This window comes from Triticum aestivum, chromosome 3B (assembly GCF_018294505.1).
Source record: "Triticum aestivum cultivar Chinese Spring chromosome 3B, IWGSC CS RefSeq v2.1, whole genome shotgun sequence".
Taxonomy (NCBI): domain Eukaryota; kingdom Viridiplantae; phylum Streptophyta; class Magnoliopsida; order Poales; family Poaceae; genus Triticum; species Triticum aestivum.
In genome coordinates, this window is record NC_057801.1 from 383762827 (window position 1) to 383786135 (window position 23309).

The window sequence follows — 23309 nt, forward strand, 5'->3', positions numbered from 1 at the left end:
ACTTCATCTTCATCTGAGCTCGTCTCCCCCTTTCCCTTAGGCTCGTAGTCTTCTTCTTCCTCAATGGTCCAGCAATAATGCTCCAAGTCCCCGTAAACCTTAGGGTCTGCAAGGTAATCAGCCACATAGCTTTCTCCCTCCGAGTCCTAGGACGACATACTGCTCTAATCTGTGGCAAAAACAGCTCAAGACAAAAATAGAGGATTTTTGCGTGATACGGTGGTCAAAACCTTCGGGAGATTATATAATGATTTTTACCGACCAAAAGAAGTATTGTGCAAGAAAATGTAGTCCAGAGAGCACACGAGGTGCCCACGAGGCAAGGGGCGCGCCCAGGGGGGTAGGGCGCGCCCTCCACCCTCATGGACGCCTCGTGTCCTTCCCGGACTACTTCTTATTTTCCTATTTTCTTAAATATTCCAATATGGAGAAAAATTGCTATTAGAACTGTCTTGGAGTCGGTTTTCTTACCGTACCACATACCTATTCCTTTTCGGAGTCTGAAATGTTCTGGAAAGTGTCCCTTATGTATTCCTCCGGGGTTATGGTTTCTATAACATTAGTTTCAACATTTATAGGATTACCTGAGATGTAATTTTTGATCCTTTGACCGTTAACCACCTTCGGGTTTGTGCCTTCGAAGTTGTTGATTTTTATGGCACCGGAACGATAGACCTCCTCGATAATGTAAGGGCCTTCCCATTTAGAGAGAAGTTTTCCTGCAAAAAATCTTAAACGAGAGTTGAATAGCAACACATAATCACCTACATTAAACTCATGCTTTTGTATCCTTTTGTCATGCCGTCTATTAACTTTCTCTTTAAACAGTTTGGCATTCTCATAGGCTTGAGTTCTCCATTCATAAAGTGAGCTAATGTCAAACAACCTCGTCTCACCGGCAAGTTTGAAATCATAATTGAGCTCTTTAATGGCCCAATATGCCTTATGTTCTAGTTCAAGAGGTAAGTGACATGCTTTTCCATAAACCATTTTATATGGAGACATACCCATAGGATTTTTATATGCAGTTCTATAAGCCCATAATGCATCATCAAGTTTCTTGGACCAATTCTTTCTAGATCCATTAACAGTCTTTTACAAAATTAATTTAAGCTCTCTATTACTCAATTCTACTTGACCACTAGACTATGGGTGATATGGAGATGCAATTCTATGATTAACATCATACTTAGCAAGCATTTTACAAAAAGCACCATGAATAAAATGTGAACCACCATCAGTCATTAAATATCTAAGGACTCAAAACCTCGGAAAAATAACTTCTTTAAGCATCTTAATACAAGTGTTATGATCAGCACTACTAGTTGGAATAGCTTCTACCCACTTAGTAACATAATCAACAACAACTAAAATATGTGTATACCCATTAGAGGAAGGGAACTGTCCCATATAATCAAAGCCCCAAACATCAAATGGTTCAATAACAAGAGAATAATTCATAGGCATTTCTTGGCATCTACTAATATTACCAATTCTTTGACATTCATCGCAAGACAAGACAAACTTACGGGCATCTTTGAAGAGAGTAGGCCAACAAAAACCGGATTGCAATACCTTATGTGCAGTTCTATCTCTAGCGTGGTGTCCTCCATATGCCTCAGAGTGACACTTGCGTAGGATCTATTCCTGTTCATGCTCGGGTACACAACATCTAATAGCACCATCTACTCCTTCTTTATAAAGGTGTGGGTCATCCCACAAGTAATGTCTTAAATCATAGAAAAACTTTTTCTTTTGCTGGTATGTGAAACTAGGTGGTATGAATTTAGCAACAATGTAATTAGCATAATCAGCATACCATGGAGCAGTACGAGAAGCATTTATGACAGCTAATTGTTCATCAGGAAAGCTATCATCAATTGGTAGTGGGTCATCAGGAACATTCTCTAACCTAGACAAGTTGTCTGCAACGGGGTTCTCAGCTCCCTTTCTATCAATAATATGTAAATCAAATTCTTGAAGTAGGAGTACCCATCTAATAAGTCTAGGTTTAGCATCTTTCTTTTCCATAAGATATTTAATAGCAACATGATCAGTGTGAACAATATAAGGTCTGAACTTATCACAAGGAAATACAACTGATAAAAATTCTTTTTCTGTAGTAGGATAATTTCTCTGGGCACTGTCTAGAGTGTTACTAGCATATTGAATAACATTTAGTTTCTTATCAACTCTTTGTCCTAGAACATCACCTACAGCATAATCACTAGCATCACACATAATTTCAAAGGGTAAATTCCAATCAGGTGGCTGAACAATAGGTGCAGAAATCAAAGCTTTCTTAACTATTTCAAATGCTTCTACACAATCATCATCGAAGACAAAAGGAATATCTTTTTGTAATAGATTAGTCAGAGGCCTAGAAATTTTAGAGACGTCCTTAATGAACCTCCTATAAAAACCGGCATAACCAAGGAAACTTCTTATACCTTTAATGTCCTTGGGACACGGCATCTTGTCAATAGGATCAACTTTAGCTTTATCAACCTCAATATCTCTTTCAGAAATTTTATGCCCCAAGACAATGCCTTCATTAACCATAAAGTGGCACTTCTCCCAATTCAAGACAAGACTAGTATCTTCGCATCTCTGCAAAACTCGTTCAAGGTTGCTCAAGCAATCATCAAAAGAAGATCCATAGACTGAGAAATCATCCATGGAAACCTCAACAATCTTTTCACAAAAGTTAGAGAATATAGCCATCATGCATCTTTGAAAGGTAGCAGGTGCATTACATAAACCAAAAGGCATACATCTATAAGCAAAAGTACCAAAGGGCAAGTAAAAGTGGTCTTTTCTTGGTCCTCTGCTGACACAGGTATTTGAGAGAAACCAGAGTAACCATCTAGAAAGCAGAAGTGTGTATGTTTGGATAATCCTTCTAGCATTTGATCAATAAAAGGTAAAGGGTAATGATCTTTTTAGTAGCTTTATTTAATTTGCGGAAATCAATTACCATCCTATAACCTATAACGATTCTTTGCGGGATCAATTCATCTTTGTCATTAGGAACAATAGTAATATCTCCCTTCTTAGGGATACAATGGACATGACTTACCCACTGACTATCAGCAACGGGATAAATTATATTTGCCTCCAGAAGCTTCAGTATTTATTTTCTTACCACTTCTTTCATCTTAGGATTTAACCGTCGTTGGTGATCAATAACTGGTTTGGCGTCTTTCTCCAATTTTATTTTGTGTTGCCAGAGAGTGGGACTAATGCCCTTAAGATCATCAAGAGTATATCCAATAGCAGCACGGTGCTTCCTCACAGTTTTCAATAATCTCTCCTCTTCTTGCTCTGAAAGGTTAGCACTAATAATAACAGGATATATCTTCTTTTCATCAAGATAAGCATATTGAAGAGTATCAGGTAATGGTTTAAGCTCAAACACGGGATCACCCTTGGGTGGTGGAGGATCCCCTAGGATTTCAACTGGCAAGTTGTGTTCAAAACAGGTCCTTGTTTAAAGAACACTTCATCTATCTCCCTTCTTTCATTCATAAACATATCATTTTCATGGTCTAGCAAATATTGTTCTAAAGGATCATTAGGAGGCACGACAATAGAAGCAAGACCAATAATTTCATCCTTACTAGGCAGTTATTTATCATGGGGTTGTCTACGAAATTTAGCAAAGTTAAACTCATGAGACATATCTCCCAAACCAATAGTAACAACATCCTTTTTGCAGTTTGTCCTAGCATTAATAGTATTCAAGAAGGGTCTACCAAATATAATGGGACAAAAGACATCTTGTGGGGAACCAAGAACAAGAAAATCAGCAGGATATTTAACTTTCTCACACAACACTTCAACATCTCTAACAATCCCAACTGGTGAAATAGTATCTCTATTGGCAAGCTTAATGATAACATCTATTTCGTCTATCTCAGTAGGTGCAATATCATGCATAATTTCTTTGTATAAGGAATGAGGTATTGCACTAGCACTAGCACCCATATCACATAAGCCACGATAACAATGATCTCCTATTTTAACAGAAATAACAGGCATGCCTACAACAAGTCTATGTTTATTCCTATTATCTGGTCTAGCAATTCTAGCAGCTTCATCACAGAAGTAAATAACATGCCCATCAATATTATCAGCCAAGAGATCTTTAACCATAGCAATACTAGGTTCAACTTTAATTTGCTCAGGTGGTGTAGGTGTTTTAGTATTACTCTTACGAACCACATTTGAAGCTTTAGCATGATCCTTTATCCTAACAAGGAAAGCTGGTTTCTCAACATAAGTAGTAGGAACAATAGGATCATTATACGTGATAGTATTTTCTTCAACTTTAATAGGTGCAACTACATTTACTTCAGTGGGAGGATTATATTTAAACCACTTCTCCTTAGGGAGGTCAACATGAGTATCAAATGATTCACAGAAAGAAGCTACTATCTCAGAGTCAAGTCCATATTTAGTGCTAAATTCACGAAAAGCATCGGTATCCATAAAAGATTTAACACAATCAAACTTAGGTGTCATACCTAACTCCTTACCATCACCGAGATCCCCATCTTCAGATTTGCATTTAATTCTTTCCAATAAATCCCATCTGAATTCAATAGTCTTCATCATAAAAGACCCAACACAAGAAGTATCGAGCATGGAGCGATTGTTGAGAGAAAGCCGAGCATAATTTTTTTGAATAATCATTTATCTTGAGAGCTCATGATTGGGGCATGAATATAACATTGACTTAAGCCTCCCCCAAGCTTGAGTGATGCTTTCTCCTTCGTGAGGCCAAAAATTATATGTATAATTACGATCACGATGAACAAGATGCATAGGATAAAACTTCTGATGAAATTCCAATTTCAATCGTTTGTAGTTCCATGACCCCATATCATCACATAGCCTAAACCATGTCAATGCATCTCCCTTCAAAGATAAAGGGAAGACCTTCTTCTTGACAACATCATCGGGCTACCTGCAAGCTTAAATAATACATTAACTTCATCTACATAGATTAAGTGTAAATCGGGATGCAATGTTCCATCTCCTATAAAAGGATTAGCTAGCAGTTTCTCTATCATACCCGAAGGAATTTCAAAGTAAACATTTTCAGTAGGTTGAGGAGCAACTCTTTGCTCTATAGGTCGGGGTGAAGATACCCCAAACAAGCCCCACAAAGGATTATGTTCCATAGTAACAAGTGACAGTAAATTTCAGCACACTATATAAATTCTTCCTTACCAAGTTCCACTTACCAAAGGAGCATCACTCCCCGGCAATGGCGCCAGAAAAGAGTCTTGATGACCCACAAGTGTATGGGATCTATCGTAGTCCTTTCGATAAGTAAGAGTGTCGAACCCAACGAGGAGCAGAAGGAAATGACAAGCGGTTTTCAATAAGGTATTCTCTGCAAGCACTGAAATTATTGTTAACAAATAGTTTTGTGATAAGGTAATTTGTAACGGGTAGCAAGAAATGAAAGTAAATAAGGTGCAGCAAGGTTGCCCAATCCTTTTTGTAGCAAAGGACAAGCCTAGACAAGTTCTTATATAGAGAAAAGCGCCCCCGAGGACACATAGGAATTATCATCAAGCTAGGTTTCATCACACTCATATGATTCACGTTCGTTACTTTGATAATTTGATATGTGCATGGACCAGTGCTTAGGTACTGCCCTTTCTTGGACAAGCATCTCACTTATGATTAACCCCTATTGAAAGCATCCGCAACTACAAAAGAAGTATTAAGGGAAACCTAACCATAGCATGAAACACGTGGATCCAAATCAGCCCCTTATGAAGCAACACATAAACTAGGGTTTAAGCTTTTGTCACTCTAGCAACCCATCATCTGCTTATTACTTCCCAATGCCTTCCTCTAGGCCCAAATAATGGTGAAGTTTCATGTAGTCGACTTTCACATAACACCACCAGAGGAAAGACAACATACATCTCATCAAAATATCGAACGAATATCAAATTCACATGACTACTAATAACAAGACTTCTCCCATGTCCTCAGGAACAAACGTAACTACTCACAAATCATATTCATGTTCATAATTAGAGGGGTATTAATATGCATAAAGGATCTGAACATATGATCTTCCACTGAATAAACCAACTAGCATCAAGTACAAGGAGTAATCAACACTACTAGCAACCCACAGGTACCAATCTGAGGTTTCGGTACAAATATTGGATACAAGAGATGAACTAGGGTTTGTGAGGAGATGGTGTTGGTGAAGATGTTGATGGAGATTGACCCCCTCCCAGTGAGAGGATCGTTGGTGATGATTTCCCCCTCTCGGAAGGAAGTTTCCCCCGCAGAACAGCTCTGTCGGAGCCCTAGATTGGTTCCGCCTCGTGGCGGCGGAGTTTCATCCCGAAAGCTTTCTTATGAATTTTTCCAGGGTAAAAGCCTTCATATAGTAGAAGATGGTCAACGGAGGGCTGCCAGGGGACCCACGAGGCAGGGGGCGCGCCCAGGGGGGTAGGGCGCGCCCCCACCCTCGTGGATGGTGGGTGGCCCCCCTCAGGTATTTCTTCCGCTCAATATTTTTTATTATTTCCAAAAATGACTTTCGTGGAGTTTCAGGACTTTTGGAGTTGTGCAGAATAGGTCTCTAATATTTGCTCCTTTTCCAGGCAAAAATTCCAGCTGCCGGCATTCTACCTCTTCATGTAAACCTTGTAAAATAAGAGAGAATAGGCATAAGTATTGTGACATAACGTGTAATAACAGCCCATAATGGAATAAATATCGATATAAAAGCATGATGCAAAACGGCCGTATCATTCTTCATCAGGTACTACATCCTCACTGATTCCAATTTTTCCTGGGTTCCGAGTTGTTAGTCACTCGAGGACACCGATAACTAAATCGGGTCTGCACCATGATAAAAAAACTCTTAGCCATCTCCTTTACTTACGATTTTGTACTCGACCATGTCATTCTTGTCCTGCTCGGCTATATCATCATCGTGTCGATTTTAACCGTGCTACCTGTTCCTTACTCCCGGAGCACAACTTTCAATGATGAGCTAAGCTTACGTTGATTTCCTGGTCTTATCGTTTTACCTCTAATAGCAAACTTGATTCTGAGTTTGTGTCGTATCTGTGGTTCCAATAATCTTTGTTGCATTAGTCATTTGCTCGATTGCTTCTTCATAGAGCCTCTCGATAAAATTTGTCATGATCATAAGTGCCACCCTCGTCCCTTGGTAATTTGAGTTACCATTGACAACATCCTTATCTTCCTTTCATCACAAACTTGTTCATGTTATGGAGACAACTTGCTATCCAGCTTGTATTATGTTCTACCTTGAAGTATTACTATCTTCTGTGTCAAGGATGTTGCAAGGATTGCTCCACCTCTTAAGAATTCTTGATACAAGTGATACATCTCGCCATCTATATTCATTTCTTGGTCCCCGTGTTGATGCTAACCGGAATACCAATAAGTGAATGGTGATTCTCGGGTTATGTACTTCTAGCAACCCTATTGCTTTGAAGTTAATGGTCGGTACTTCATTCTTAGACTATTTGTTTATTGAACCACCGTTAATATTGATCCTGCTACCTATGCCCATATTTTGGGTGCACCTTTCAACCAATGGGTAATGGTGTATGTTTCCTCGAGCATACATCTTAATATCATTTGATCCGACAAATGTTATCTCCTTGTTCGCATAACTATGGAAAACCACCTTTTTGGAAATCTCAAGGATTGTCGCCGAGTCCATCAGCCACCCCCTCATCCTCTCCTTGGTTTATTGATGAACTCTTGTTTTGGATCTGGCTTCCATAGTTCATTCCCGAGAATATTACAATGTCATCTCATCAAATTGTGTTGCGCCTTTTCTTCTCAGACATACCGAGTCTAACGTACCCTGACACCAATCAGATCTGAATCTCGGTCAGATATGATGGTTGGAACATATTTCCAAGAGTTATAATATTGGTCTTTATATGACTCGGTAGGGTGATGTCATGCCTAGCACTCCTGGCCGGAGGACTTATTGTTATAGTATCCTCTTTAGCAAGGTTAACCGTTCTTCCATGAGGAAATTATAAGACTTATTCTATAAGTTGTTCCTGATGAATCCTTTGCGTATCCGGAGTTCGACCTTTGATTGAAGACCATGTCAATGCTATCTCGAAGCATGTCGGTGGTACTCCAATTTTCAGTAAGATTAGTTGAAGCAATGCTAAATTCTCTTTATCAATTATCTAAACACTGTTGTATGGGTAATGTCATGAAATTTCTCTCCCCTCACCTAAAGGGTTTTCTACTTTATATCCTATCATGGATATCATGCTCTGCTTGTCCTTGGGAAGGATATACCCCTGAAATATGTGTTTAAACACAGTTTCCTTTCCGTTGTTTTGTTTAACCCTTATTGTGATCTATATGACATTAGCAGTAATATTTCCCTGCTTATGTAAACACCCTGGTGTACAACCGTGTCAGTAAGACCCTGTTACATTTGATGATGGCATTCCGGTAACCACCGATGGACGAGAACTTTGCCTATTGGTCTGCCTCGTTCAATGAGCAGGAAAATAGTTCTCATCATACCTTGCCCTTGGTACCAACATTGTTGCCGACATAACTAACAGGCTACCCTCTGACATGCCTTGCTATCATGGCTGTGCAAGATGTCACCTCTCATTCTACTTTTAACCCACATGGTGGGCCCATAACCCACAGTTCCATAGGATCAAAACCTGACTCTCTTGTGCACCCCCGTTTCCAAAGTTATTCCTCACACTTGGCTTCGTATGAGATTCATGAGCCACCTTCCTAGTGATCTATTCTGGTGTCAGACACAATACATATTCCCGTTGCTCTAAACCCCTCTCATACCCTATTTCAGGCAATGAATGATTGCCTATCCACTCGAAACTTCTTATTGCACCATCTTACTTTCTCTCGATATTTTCTAAAGTTTCAATTCGAGAGTTACTTTCCATCACCTTGCCCGATGTTATCGACCAGATAGTCAACCTTGCAGAGGTTCGTTCTCCCGGAATACCCACCCTTTATTCTTTCGTAAGTATGATGGAATTCACAAAGAAAGGATGTCACATTCATCATGATGACCCGGAGCAGAGAAATCAAAATATCATTGTAGTGAATCGAACTCTTCAAAGTGATCAACCAAGACCGAGAAGACACGATAGAAATTTCATAGCCAAATCTTTCCCCCTTGCACTACCTCTTAAATCTCGGGACGAGATTTCCTGTAGTGGAGGAGATTTGTAACACCCCAGGAATCAAGCTACAGTAACCTCACCCTAATATGACAGGTCATCATGATTTACTAAGCCATTTGCGACTTGATGAAAACCGGGGTCAAATTCAAATTCCAAAAACAAGTCAAATTTTATTTCTTCAACCTGTTAAGGAAAAATGTTCGATGGGTTGAAAATATTCCCTAACTTTTTGTCATGTAGGAGCCAACCTATTTTGAATATTTAAAGTGGCCCTAACCTATTTAAAACTAAATCATCAATATTTATTTGAACCATTTCAACTTAAACAAATAGTTAATCTATTCAAAATAATTTGGGACATTTTGCGCTGCTTCAAAACCTTGCCTAGTATTTGTGTGCTAAGTGGCACATTTAGCTATACTCATTTATTAGATCAACAAAAGTACAAAACTATAAAGAAAAACAAAACACAACATAAAAAAGGCCCCTCCTCTGAGCCAACAGGCCCAGCAGGCCACCGGGCCGCCAGGCTAGCCCACTCCACTCTCCATATCCCCCTAGGAAAAACCCTAGCCCAACCCCCCTTGCACTCTCTTCCCCCCATTTCCCGCCCTAGTTCTGGATCGGGATCAAGCCGTCGCCGACCCCCGACGCCGACCACCACCGCAGCATGACGACCGCGCCGCCGAAGCCCCTCGCTTCCTCGCCGGATCGTCGTTCCCTTCCTCCCCGAACCCCACTGCTAGTGCCCTGCAAACCGCCGTGAGCTCCCTCCCTTCCCCTCTCTGCACCGCGCCGTCTCCCGCTCGTCCCCGCACGCTCACCACCCCACCGCCACGTCCCTGGTCCCTGCCACGCCCGCTCGCCCCCATCCAGCTCGTGGTGCCCCTGCCCCTGCATCGCCACCGCATCACTCGCCGCGTCCCCCCTGCATCCCGCTGCGCCTGCAGTTGCCCATTCGGCCGCGCCTGCCTGCGATGAAGCGCGCGTGTGCTTGAGCGCCCCGCGCCCGCTCGCCTCCTACCGCTTCTGGATATTGCCCCCCCGCGTCGGCTCCGCCTCTCCGACAGCACTAGCGCCGCCGCGTCCGCCACACTCCGCCCTACACCCTCCAGCGCGCCGGCAAGCTCCAGCCACCTCCTGGCCATGTCCCGCCGCTCCCCACGACCTGCTGTGCGCGCTCGTCGAGTTCGCGTCGCCTGCGACCGGTCCGTCTCCTGGTCCCGTCCGTGGCTTGCCTCACCGGTGTCCGTGCGCTGGTGCTCACGTCTGCAGCCGCCACCTCCGGCCGGATGGCCTCGCCTAGCCACGCTCGCATCCTGCACGCCGAGCCGCATCGGCGCCTCCCACTGCCATTGTCTTGCTGCTCCACCATCGCCACGCATTGTCTGGACGCCGTGCCGCAGCTCGCCAGTCCCGTCGCCCACTGCCGGCGAAACCCAGCCCCGTCTGCTTCCCACCGTGGCCTCCGGCGCAGCTGGCCCTCGCGCCCCCGCTGCGCTGGCCTCGGGAATGGGCGCCCAACGCCCGCTAACTGCTTGCCCGTTAGGGGGCCGTGGCCCAATGACAGCCGGGGCCCACCCCCTGGAACATTAAAAAAGAAATAGAAAATAAAAATAAAAATAAAAAATTAATTAATTAATTAATTAACAAAATTATAACTTAATCAATTGTGATTAATTAACCTAATTAACCGTTAGTTAGTTAATCAGTCAATGACATGCAGGACCCACATGTCAGCTTGACCCAGTCAACACCTCTATTGACTGATGACGTCATGCTGATGCAATAATGCTATTTTTGAATTAATTTAATAATAATAATTTAGAAATTGATTAAAACTTTAAAAATTAATATAGAATAATCCGTAGCTCGGATGAAAATACTTTGTACATGAAAGTTGCTCAGAACGACGAGACAAATCCGAATACATGGTCTGTTAGTCACCCACATGTCCCTAGCATAGAGAACCTGCAACAATCCACCTTCGGTTCATCTATCCGAAAACGTGAAACACCGGAGATACTTTCCCGGATGCTTCCCCCCTTCGCCGGTATCACCTACTATCGCGTTAGGGCACACCTAGCACCGCTCGTTGTCATGTCGTGCATCGTCATGCTTATGTTTGCATTATATTTATTGTTTCTTCCCCCTCTTCTCTCGTTAGACACCGAGACCGACGTTGCTGCTACCTAGTACGACTACGGTATGGACGACCCCTCCTTCTTTCCAGAGCAACCAGGCACCCCCCTTGATCACCCAATATCGGCTATTCCTTCTCTCTACTGCTTGCATTAGAGTAGTGTAGCATGTTACTGCTTTCGGTTAATCCTATTCTGCTGCATAGCCTGTCATTGTTGCTACAACTGTTGATACCTTTACCTGCGATCCTACATGCTTAATATAGGTTGCTAGTACTTCATAAGTGGCCCTACATTCTTGTCCGCCTGCCATGCTATACTATCGGGCCGCGATCACCCGAGAGGTGATCACGGGTATATATACATACATACATACATACATACATACTATACAGGTGGTGACTAAAATCGGGTCGACTAGTAGAGTACCCGCATGTGACTCGGATATGGGGGCTGAAAGGACAGGTGGTTCCATCCAGGTAGTGGTGGACCTGGGTTCCCCGCGGCTCCCGAGTGCTACTTTGTGGCGGAGCGACAGGGCAGGTTGTGACCACCTTGGAGGCAGGTGGGCCTGGCCCTGGTCAGCGTCCGTGGTTACTTCAGAATAACACGCTTAACGAGATCTTGGTATTTGATCTGAGTCTGGGTCGTTGAGCTTACACACACTAACCGCCACGTGGGACAAGATATGGGCAACCGGCGTCGTGGTATCAACCGAAGCCTCCTAGACATCAGCGACTGAGCGGCATGCGCCGGGTTGGACTGCGTAACACAACTTCCTTTGTAATGGAGGTTGCTAGGTCTACTCACCGGTCGCGTACACAACATGTAGGTGTGCAATGCATGATGGGCCAGACCCCTGCGTGCATAGGATTAAGATCGGCATGCTGACCTCTCTGTTAGGCCTAGGTAGGGCTGCAACATGTTGATCTCTCGAGGCCGGACATGACCCAGGAAAGTGTGCCCGGCCAGAGGGATCGAGCGTGTCGGGTAATGTGGTGCACCCCTGTAGGGATGTTGATCTATTCGAATAGCGTGTCCATGGTAACAGGACGATGTAGAGTTGTACTTCGAACTTATGACAACTAGAACCGGACACTTAATAAAACACACCCTTTCAAGTGTCAGATACAACTCGGTGATCGATCTTTCACAGGGCGACAAGGAGAGGATTGCCAGGTAGGATTATGCTATGCGATGATACTTGGTGAACTTACCATCTACTCTCTTCTACATACTGCAAGATGGAGGCTGCCAGAAGCATAGTCTTCGACAGGAGTAGCGATCCCCCTCTTATTCTGGCATTCTATAGTTCAGTCCACTGATATTGCCCCTTTACACATATACCCATGCATATGTAGTGTATATCCTTGCTTGCGAGTACTTTGGATGAGTACTCACGACTACTTTGCCCCCTCTCCCCCCTTTTCCTCTTCTTCTCGCACGTCGCAACCAGATGTTGGAGCCCACGAGCCAGACGGAACCGTCGACGATGATCCCTACTACACCGAGGGTGCCTACTACTACGTTGGCCGCTGATACGTCTCCGTCGTATCTACTTTTCCAAACACTTTTGCCCTTGTTTGGACTCTAACTTCCATGATTTGAATGGAACTAACCCGGACTGACGCTGTTATTTTTGTGCGGAAATAAAAGTTCTCGGAATGACCTGAAACTCCACGGAGCAAGTTTCTAGAATTAATAAAAAGTATTTGCGAAAGAATCAACACCAGGGGGCCCACACCCTGTCCATGAGGGTGGGGGCGCGCCCTACCCGCTGGGCGCGCCCCTGCCTTGTGGGCCCCCTAGAGCTCCACCGACCTCAACTCCAACTCCATATATTCACGTTCGGGGAGAAAAAAATCAGAGAGAAGGATTCATCACGTTTTACGATACGGAGCCGCCGCCAAGCCCTAAACTCTCTCGGGAGGGCTGATCTGGAGTCTGTTTGGGGCTACGGAGAGGGGAATCCGTCGCCGTCATCATCATCAACCATCTTCCATCACCAATTTCATGATGCTCACCGCCCTGCATGAGTAATTCCATCGTAGGCTTGCTGGACGGTGATGGGTTGGATGAGATTTCCCATGTAATCGAGTTAGTTTTGTTAGGGTTTGATCCCTAGTATCCACTATGTTCTGAGATTGATGTTGCTATGACTTTGCTATGCTTAATGCTTGTCACTAGGGCCCGAGTTCCATGATTTCAGATCTGAACCTATTATGGTTTCATGAATATATGTGAGTTCTTGATCCTATCTTGCAAGTCTATAGTCACCTATTATGTGTTATGATCCGTTAACCCCGAAGTGATAATAATCAGGATACTTACCGGCGATGACTATAGTTTGAGGAGTTCTTGTATTCACGAAGTGTTAATTCTTTGGTCCGGTACTCTATTAAAAGGAGGCCTTAATATCCCTTAGTTTCCAATAGGACCCCGCTGCCACGGGAGAGTAGGACAAAAGATGTCATGCAAGTTCTTTTCCATAAGCACGTATGACTATATTCGGAATACATGCCTACATTACATTGATGAACTGGAGCTAGTTCTGTGTCACCCTATGTTATAACTATTGCATGAGGAATCGCATCTGACATAATCATCATTGATCCAATGCCTAGGAGCTTTTCGCATACTGATCTTTGCTTAGTTACTTTACCGTTGCCACTGTTACCATTACTACGAAACTGCTACTGTTACTATTGCTACTGTTGCCGCTACTTCCATACTACTTTGCTACTAAATACTTTGCTGCAGATATTAAGTTATCCAGGTGTGGTTGAATTGAAAACTGAACTGCTAATACTTGAGAATATTCTTTGGCTCCCCTTGTGTCAAATCAATAAATTTGGGTTGAATACTCTATCCTCAAAAACTGTTGTGATCCCCTATACTTGTGGGTTGTCAAGACTATTTTCTGGCGCCGTTGCCGGGGAGCATAGCTCTATTCTTTAAGTCACTTGGGATTTATATCTGCTGATCACTATGAGGAACTTGAAAGACGAAAGAACTAAGATTTTTCCCTCAACTACGAGGGGAGGTAAGGAACTGCCATCTAACTGTGCACTTGATTCACTAGCTGTTTTGAGTATGCTTGTGACACCTAAACCTACTTCTGCTATTAATTCTGATATGTCGCATGTTATTGATGATGCCACTTCTGCTATGTGTGATGCTTATGATGAAACAACTTCTATGCATGATACTACTGTGCCATTAGGTGAATTTCTTGATGAACAACTTGCTAGGGCTAGAGAGAATGAAATTATTGAAACTGATAATATTGATGAAAGTGATGATGAAGATTCTCCCCCTAGATATGAATTGCCTGTTGTGCCTGAGGGTTATGTTATGGATGAAGAAACTGCTAGAGATTTTCTTGCTTGCAATGATAGATCTGATCTTAAGAAATTATTAGCTAAGCTGAAAGAAAAGTCTTTGAATGCTAGAACGAAATATGACCCTGCTTTTGCCACTTTACCTATCTGTGTTACTGATAAGGATTATGATTTCTCTATCGATCCTGAGATATTACTTTGGTTGAATCTGATCCTTTTTATGGCTATGAATCTGAAACTGTTGTGGCACATCTTACTAAATTGAATGATATAGCCACCCTATTCACTAATGATGAGAAAACTCGTTACTTCTACATCCTTAAATTATTTCCTTTCTCATTAATGGGTGATGCTAAAACTTGGTTTAATTCTTTAACATCCCAAATTTTCAATTTGGAATTTTATACATTAGATCATCATTGCATATCATATTTTATTGCATTTTGGCTTGATCCTAGAAATTCTATGCAACTCAAGGACCCACAGAGAGAGTTCGGGATTTCGTTATTTTCATATTTGAGTTTTCTCAAATTTTTGAAAAGAGGATCGTTTTATTTTAATTATTTTCTCTTCTAATATTTCTTTATAAAAATAAAAGAGAGGGAATAAAATGACTTTCCCAAAATAAAGAAATATTGGAGATTCAATATTAAAATCAAATAAGATTTTATTCGGAGTTTTATTGCAATTTTATTCGAGTTAGAAAAATTGCATGTTTTCAAAATTGCATTTTAGGGCCAAGAAAATGTGCATCTCGTTCTAAATATTTTATTTAGACGATGAAAATTTATTTTGGAATTTTTAGATTTTTATTTTATTTCCTAAGATTTTATTTTAGTTTCAGCGGAATTAGTTTAAAAAAAATCGTTCGGACCGACCGGGCCGAAGGACCAGCCGGCCCAGCCGCCTCGCTCGCACCCCGCCGTGGCCGAGCCGGACTCCGGCTGGAGTCCGGGAGCCGCCCGCCGCTGCCCTGGCCCCCTCCCCAAGCCGAGCGCCACCCCTCCCTTTAAATGCCGCCGCACCCTGCCGCCTCCATCCCGCCCCGCCCCGCAGCCGCAGCCGCATAGCAGCAGCATCCGCCGCCACCGCCGTCGCCGCTTGCTGCACCGCCGCCCGCTCGCGCGCCGCACTCCGCCACCGCCGCCGATGCCATCCTGCCCCGCCAGAGCCCCGTGCCTCACCGGATTCGACGAGGTAGCTGCCACCGCCGCCGTCGGTTTTCTTTAGAAAGACGATCCGGTTTTTTTAAACCCTAGGTTTTCTAGATCGGTTTTATTTTTTTCCGGTTTAGTTATTTAGCGAATGCCCGTTCGTTCGTTCATTTTTAACGGACGGTTTTCTTCTTTTAGCTGCAGCCAGCGAACGTTCGTTCGTTAGCCTGTTCGTCAGTTTTTCTTTTTCCAGGGTTTTTCCGTGATTATTTTCGATCGCGATTTCTGCCCTGATTTTTGATTTAGTTTACCTTTTCGCTCGTTTATCGGAATCAGGCGATTCAAGCGCCTAGAGTTTCGTCTCGAAACCCAATGTGGATATCTCTGTTTGGAGTTGATAATCACCTCACTGATATAATAAACCGGCCGTTGAACCGGATACTCCTTACCAGCCTCTTTGCGCTCCACCACAATAGCCACGCTGACAGCTCGGGCATTAGCAGCCACATATAACAGCAATGGTTCCTTATCAATGGGAGCAGCAAGGGCGGGCGGTTCGGCCAACTGCTTCTTCAGGTCCTCAAACGCCTCATTAGCAGCATCACTCAAGACAAAATTGTCTGTTTTCTTCATCATCTGATATAGAGGGATCACCTTCTCCCCCAACCGGCTGATAAACCGGCTTAGCGCTGCAATACGACCCGCCAGCCGTTGAACATCATTGATACATGCCGGTTTAGCCAGGGATGTAATAGCCTTGATCTTTTCCGGATTAGCTTCAATGCCCCTGTTAGACACCAAAAAACACAGGAGCTTGCCTCTCGGCACACCAAAAATGCGCTTAGCCGGATTAAGCATCATCTTATAAACCCTCAGATTGTCAAAAGTTTCCTGCAAATCAGCTATGAGTGTTTCTGCTTTCTTGGACTTCACCACGATATCATCCACATAACCATGAACATTGCGCCCAATCTAATTATGAAGGCAATTCTACACACACCACTGATAAGTCGCCTGGACACTCTTGAGTCCAAAAGGCATAGATACATAGTAGAACGCTCCAAAGGGTGTTATAAAAGCCGTTTTCTCCTGGTCCTTAACTGCCATTTTGATCTGATGATAACCCGAATAAGCATCCAGAAAGCTCAACCGCTCACAACCCGACGTAGCATCAATAATCTGATCGATACGGGGGAGGGCAAAGGGATCAGCTGGGCAAGCCTTGTTCAAATCTGTGTAGTCCACACACATACGCCAAGTGCCATTCTTCTTGAGTACCAGCACCCGGTTAGCCAAACACTCAGGGTGAAAGACCTCCACAATAACACCTGCTGCCAAGAGCCAGGATACCTCCTCACCAATGGCCTTGCGTCTCTCTTCATTAAAGCGGCGAAGAAACTGCTTGACCGGTTTAAACTTGGGATCAATATTAAGAGTGTGCTCAGCGAGTTCCCTCGGTACACCTGGCATGTTAGAAGATTTCCATGCAAAGATGTCCCAGTTCTCATGGATGAACTCGATGACCGTGCTTTCCTATTTTGGATCCAAGTTAACGCTGATGCTAAACTGCTTGGATGAATCGCCAGGAACAAAATCAACCAACTTAGTCTCATCAGCCAATTTAAACTTCAAAGCCGGATCATGCTCTGTAGTGGGTTTCTTCAGAGCAGTCATATCCGCCGGATCAACATTGTCTTTATAGAATTTTAACTCTTCTGTTGCACAAACCGACTCAGCATAAGCCACATCACCTTCCCCGTCATCTTGAGCTGCAGATAGACATAACACGGCTTTGCCATGAACTTAGGATAGACCGACCATCCAAACAGGGCATGGTACGGACTTCTGATTCTTACCACTTCAAAGGTCAATGTCTCTGACCTTGAATCATGATCATCTCCAAAAACCACCTCCAGAGCTATCTTACCGACCGGGTAGGCCGACTTACCAGGCACCACACCGTGAAAAATGGTGTTCGGTGGCTTAAGATTCTTATCCGTTAACCCCATACGCCGAAAGGTTTCATAATACAAGATGTTGATACTGCTCCTTCCATCCATGAGCACCTTGGTGAACTTATAACCTCCAACCTGCGGTGCGACCACCAATGCCAGATGACCCGGATTATCAACCCGGGGCGGATGATCTTCTCGACTCCACACAATAAGCTGTTCAGACCAGCGAATATTACGGGGCACTTCCGGTTCAACGGAGTTCACTGTCCTCTTATGAAGCTTTTGATCGCGCTTGCACAGACTAGTACTGAAGACATGATATTGTCCACCATTTAACTGCTTCGGGTTGCTCTGATAACCCGACTGCTGATGTTGTTGATTCCCCTGTTTATTATAACCACCTTGGTTACCCTGATTGCCTTGATTGCCCTGTCCACCTTGGTTACTTTGAAAACCTGAACCAGAGTTACCTCCACCATAACCCGGCCTATGAAACACAGGTCCTGAACCGCCAGATGGTCCATGATCATACCGGAAGAGATCTGAGTTTTTGAACTCTCGCATAATAAAGCAATCCTTCCATAGGTGCATAGCTGGCTTCTCTTGCGTCACGTGCTTCGGGCAGGGCTGGTTCAACAGCGCTCCAGATTAATACCTGATCCTCCACCCCGTGGGGGCGGTTTACCCTTACGGCGCTGATTATTACCATGTACATTGGTGTTAGCCACAAAATCGGAATTCCTGTCCGCCTTGCGCTTACCGTTATTCCCATGGCTCGCCTGGTTATGCCGCTGCTCTTTTGTGCCGACATTCTTCTTTCCCTTCTCCGGCTTCTCATTGTCAGACTCGGGATCCTTGGTACTATCAGAATCGGCATACTTAACCAAAGCTGCCATAAGTGTTCCCATGTCATTGCAGTGACGCTTGAACCGTCCCAACTTTAACTTCATCGGCTTAAATCGGCAATTGCCCTCTAATGTTATGATTGCCGAATCAGCATTGATGGGGTCCGACAAATGCAGGATTTATGAAACCCACGCACCCAATGAGTTGTTGATTCGCCTTCTCCTTGGACACAAGCGGTCAGATCCACGATTGACATGGGTTGCTTGCACGTGTCTTTGAAGTTTGCTATAAACCGGGTCTTCAACTCGTCCCATGAACTGACAGAATTAACGGGCATACTTTTTAACCAAGTGCGAGCCGTTCCGTCCAACATCATGGTGATGTACTTTGCACACGCCGCTTCGTCCACATCCAGCATCTCCATCGCCATATCATACCTCTCAACCCATGACTCGGGGGGTAAATCGGCGGTGTAATTAGGCACCTTAAGCGGACCCTTGAAATCCTTGGGTAACCGCACATTACGTAGAGCTGGGGTGAGACACAGAACCCCCCAAGAGCTAAAAGTCAGTCCTCATTCTACTGACGTTGTCGGTCGAACCGGAGTGGGTTGATGATTCGCGTACTGCGCTGCTAACTGCGATGCTAACTCTGCCTCCCGACGCACTCTACCATTGTCCACCACATCCTGAACATTCGCACCACCGCGCGCCGGATTAGGCCCTCGAGGGGCGTCACGGTTCTGCGCATTGCTTGACACAGCTGGTTAATCAATGTGCCTGCTGTAACTCTTGCTCGGTAGAGGGGTTGAATGGATTCTGTCTCGGCTATATGAATAGGCCTGCTGCTGTTCCATGGCGGTTTGAAGGCGATCCCTGGCCCGCCACGTCTCAACCTCCACTGAAGACTCGCCCTCCATCGAAATAGCTGCCAATCAGGACGCCGCAGCAATCATATTATCCAAAGGGGTGGAGAAGTGACCCGGCGGGGTCGGCATGTATTGCGGCGGGTTATCTGTTTGTCTAGGCGGGTCCATCACCCGTGGCTGATCCAGCGCTCCTGTCCCAGGTGCTTTAGTCCGGTTTACCACTACCGGATTACTGGGCCCTGCTCCTGGCGTGTTGAAGAGATTCATTGCTTCGTAAACCGGCGGCAGACGAGAACGGTGCCTCCTCCTCAACACCTCATTCGAAGCATTCTGATTTAGGATGAGCCGGTAATTCTCCGCCTGAATCTGCTATGACTGGACATCTAAAGCGGCCCGTTCATCAGCCATCCTGGTTTCCTCAGCCGCCAAGTCCTCCTTAGCCCGAGTTATCTTATCCCACATTTTTGTGACCTCCGGATTATGCCGATCCTGAGTCTCCGGGGTAACGCTGTGGTTAACAATTTCGTCCAGGTGTCCAATAAACCGGACAAAACTTGGGCCGGCGGCGCGCGGGGCCTCCTGCCCCAGCTGCCGACCCGGAAGTCATCACTGCTGCAGTTGAAGATTGTCATGTGGGCTGTGTACCGGCCATGAAGATCGCAACCCGGTTTGGCGGTTCAAGGGGGTCCGAAATACTGTCGCCATCGGAACAGCCCCCGAACTGGCCATCTTGTAGCTAGTATAGTGACTCGGTCTAGCCGGTGGATGATTCGCCATCTGAGTAAACGACCGTCTCACCATTGGACACCGGTTCAGATTCCACACCATGGATGAATCCCACGAACGCACGCTTCATGGCAGGCTGAACCCGGGCAGGGCTCGCACACTGAGTCGTCTTGACGAGGTCAGTGCAAATGTCCGGCTCAGGGCCTGGTTCGCCGATCTTGCCGATGAAGACGTGAATTCCTCCAAAGGGGACCCAGTACCCGTACTCGATTGAGCCAGCCTCGGGGACCCAGCCTGCGTCGTTGATGTAGAGTTTGCCGTGACGACTCTTGGTCATCCGGCCAACCGCGTATCCCTTGAGTCCTTCAAAGTTGCCCTTCAAGAACTTGAAACCATCGTGTGATAGCCCCACGGTGGGCACCAACTATCATGGAATTAACACGTCGGATGTCCTAGTGCGAGGACTTAGTCGTGGAGCCATCGCAACAAGATTAACTTCAAGGGATTAAACCGGACAAAGGACACGGGGAGTTTATACTGGTTCGGGCCCTTGCGGTGAAGGTAAAAGCCTATGATCCAGTTGTGGTGGAATTGATGGGGTCTCGATGAGCAGGGAGCGAATCCGCTTTACCTATCTCTCGAGTTGTTATTTCTTGTCCCTGAACTGCCGCCAGGTCGTCCCTTTATATACACAGGTTGACGCCCGGCGGTTTACAAAATACCGAGGCCGGCTCATACACGTGTCTGACTCGGTTTCTACCTTTCCCTAACTTACAACTCAAGTTACATAACTCATGGTGGTTTATGTCTATGGGCCTTAATCCGCCCTTGGGCTCCAGGCCTCTAAGCTTCAATAGTAAAGCGCCATACTCCTTGTCTATATGGGCTTCAATACGGATGAGCATAACCCGGCCCCTCCTGGGCGGTTTATGCTCAGTAGTTATATCCCCAACAATAAGCACTCAACTACAAGCACGGGTAAAACTCAAATAAGCGATCTAACCAGAAATTTCAACTTAAGAACTCTGGTTTGCAAAAAGAATCAAATCAACCGAAGCAACGAAACTCAAACGGCAAAAGAAACAAGCTTCGTTTACTAATCTGGACTTAAGTCAAATTTTACAGTAGCAAAAACTTGTTTAAGTTGGTTAATATGGAGTGTTTATGGCGAGCCGGAAGCTTAAGCAATATTTTCATGGCCATCCCATTACTGTGGTCAGTTCCGCTCCATTGGGAGATATCATTCAGAACAGGGAGGCGACTGGCCGGGTTGCTAAGTGGGCTATTGAGCTTGGGCCTCACGGGTTAAAATATATTCCTCGCACTGCTATCAAGTCACAAGCGCTCGTGGATTTCATCAACGACTGGACAGAGTTGCAGGCACCGAAGGATAAACCGGATAACACATACTGGACTATTCACTTTGATGGATCCAGACAATTGGAGGGCTCAGGGGCTGGAGTGGTTCTTACTTTCCCTTGAGGTGACAAATTTTGTTATGTTCTCCGCTTAATGTTTCCCTGTACTAACAATGCAGCTGAGTATGAGGCCTTGCTCCACGGTCTTCGGATGGCTAAGGAGATGAACTTAATCCGGGTACGTTGCTTTGGCGACTCCGATTTAGTGGCTTAGCAAGTATCTGGTACGTGGGACTCCAAGGATCCACTTATGGCAGCTTACCGGCGTGAGGTGGATATCATTGCCGGTCACTTCAAGGGTTACCAGGTCGAGCACATTGATTGGCGTAAGAATGAAACGGCGGACACTCTAAGCCGGCTTGGATCCCAGCGTAAACCGGTGCCGCCTAATATTTTTGTTGATGTTCTGCATAATCCGTCGGTCAAGATACCAACGGAGGAGGATCTGGCTATTCCTGACCTGAAAGCTCAATTGGTGGTGGTTCTTCATGCTATCCCTGATTGGACAGTGCCATACCTGGCGTATATGACCCAGGGCAAATTACCGGAGGACGAAGTTTTGGCCGGACAGATAATCTGGCGGTCCAAGTCCATGACTATTGTTAATGGCGAGTTACAACATTGCAGTGTCTCAGGGGTGTTTCAGCGTTGTGTTTCTCCTGAAGAAGGCTATGAGATCTTGCATGAAATCCACGAAGGAGATTGTGGTCATCATGCCGGTTCAAAATCCTTTGTGGCTAAGGCTTTCCGGCACGATTTTTACTGGTTAATAGCTCATGCTGATGCGGAGGATCTGGTTAGAAAGTGTGATGGATGTCAGAAGTTTTCACGCCGAGCTCATGTTCCGGCTCAGGAATTGAGGATGATTCCAATCACCTCGCCGTTTGCAACTTGGGGGCTGGATATGGTTGGGCCTTTTAAGAGGTCCAGGGATAAGAAGACCCACCTTCTAGTGGCGGTTGATAAATTCACCAAGTGGGTAATGGCAGAGCCAGTGAGCAAGTGTGATGCGGCCATAGCAGTTCAATTCATGAAAAATGTGATCTTCCGCTTTTGCTTTCCACACAGCATTATAACAAATAATGGCACGAATCTCTCCAAGGGTGCTATGGAAGAGTTTTGTCAACGTGAGCACATCCGGCTTGATGTGTCATCAGTGGCCCACCCCCAGTCTAATGGTCAAGCGGAGAGAGCTAATCAAGAAATCCTAAAGGGTATCAAGCCCCGGATGGGCCCAGAGATACCTCTCCGTCACACGGAGTGACAAATCCCAGTCTCGATTCGTGCCAACCCAACAGACACTTTCGGAGATACCCGTAGTGCACCTTTATAGCCACCTAGTTACGTTGTGACATTTGGTACACCCAAAGCATTCCTATGGTATCCGGGAGTTGCACAATCTCATGGTCTAAGGAAATGATACTTGACATTAGAAAAGCTTTAGCATACGAACTACACGATCTTTGTGCTAGGCTTAAGATTGGGTCTTGTCCATCACATCATTCTCCTAATGATGTGATCCCGTTATCAATGACATCCAATGTCCATGGTCAGGAAACTGTAACCATCTATTGATCAACGAGCTAGTCAACTAGAGGCTTCCTAGGGACATGGTGTTGTCTATGTATCCAAACATGTATTTGAGTTT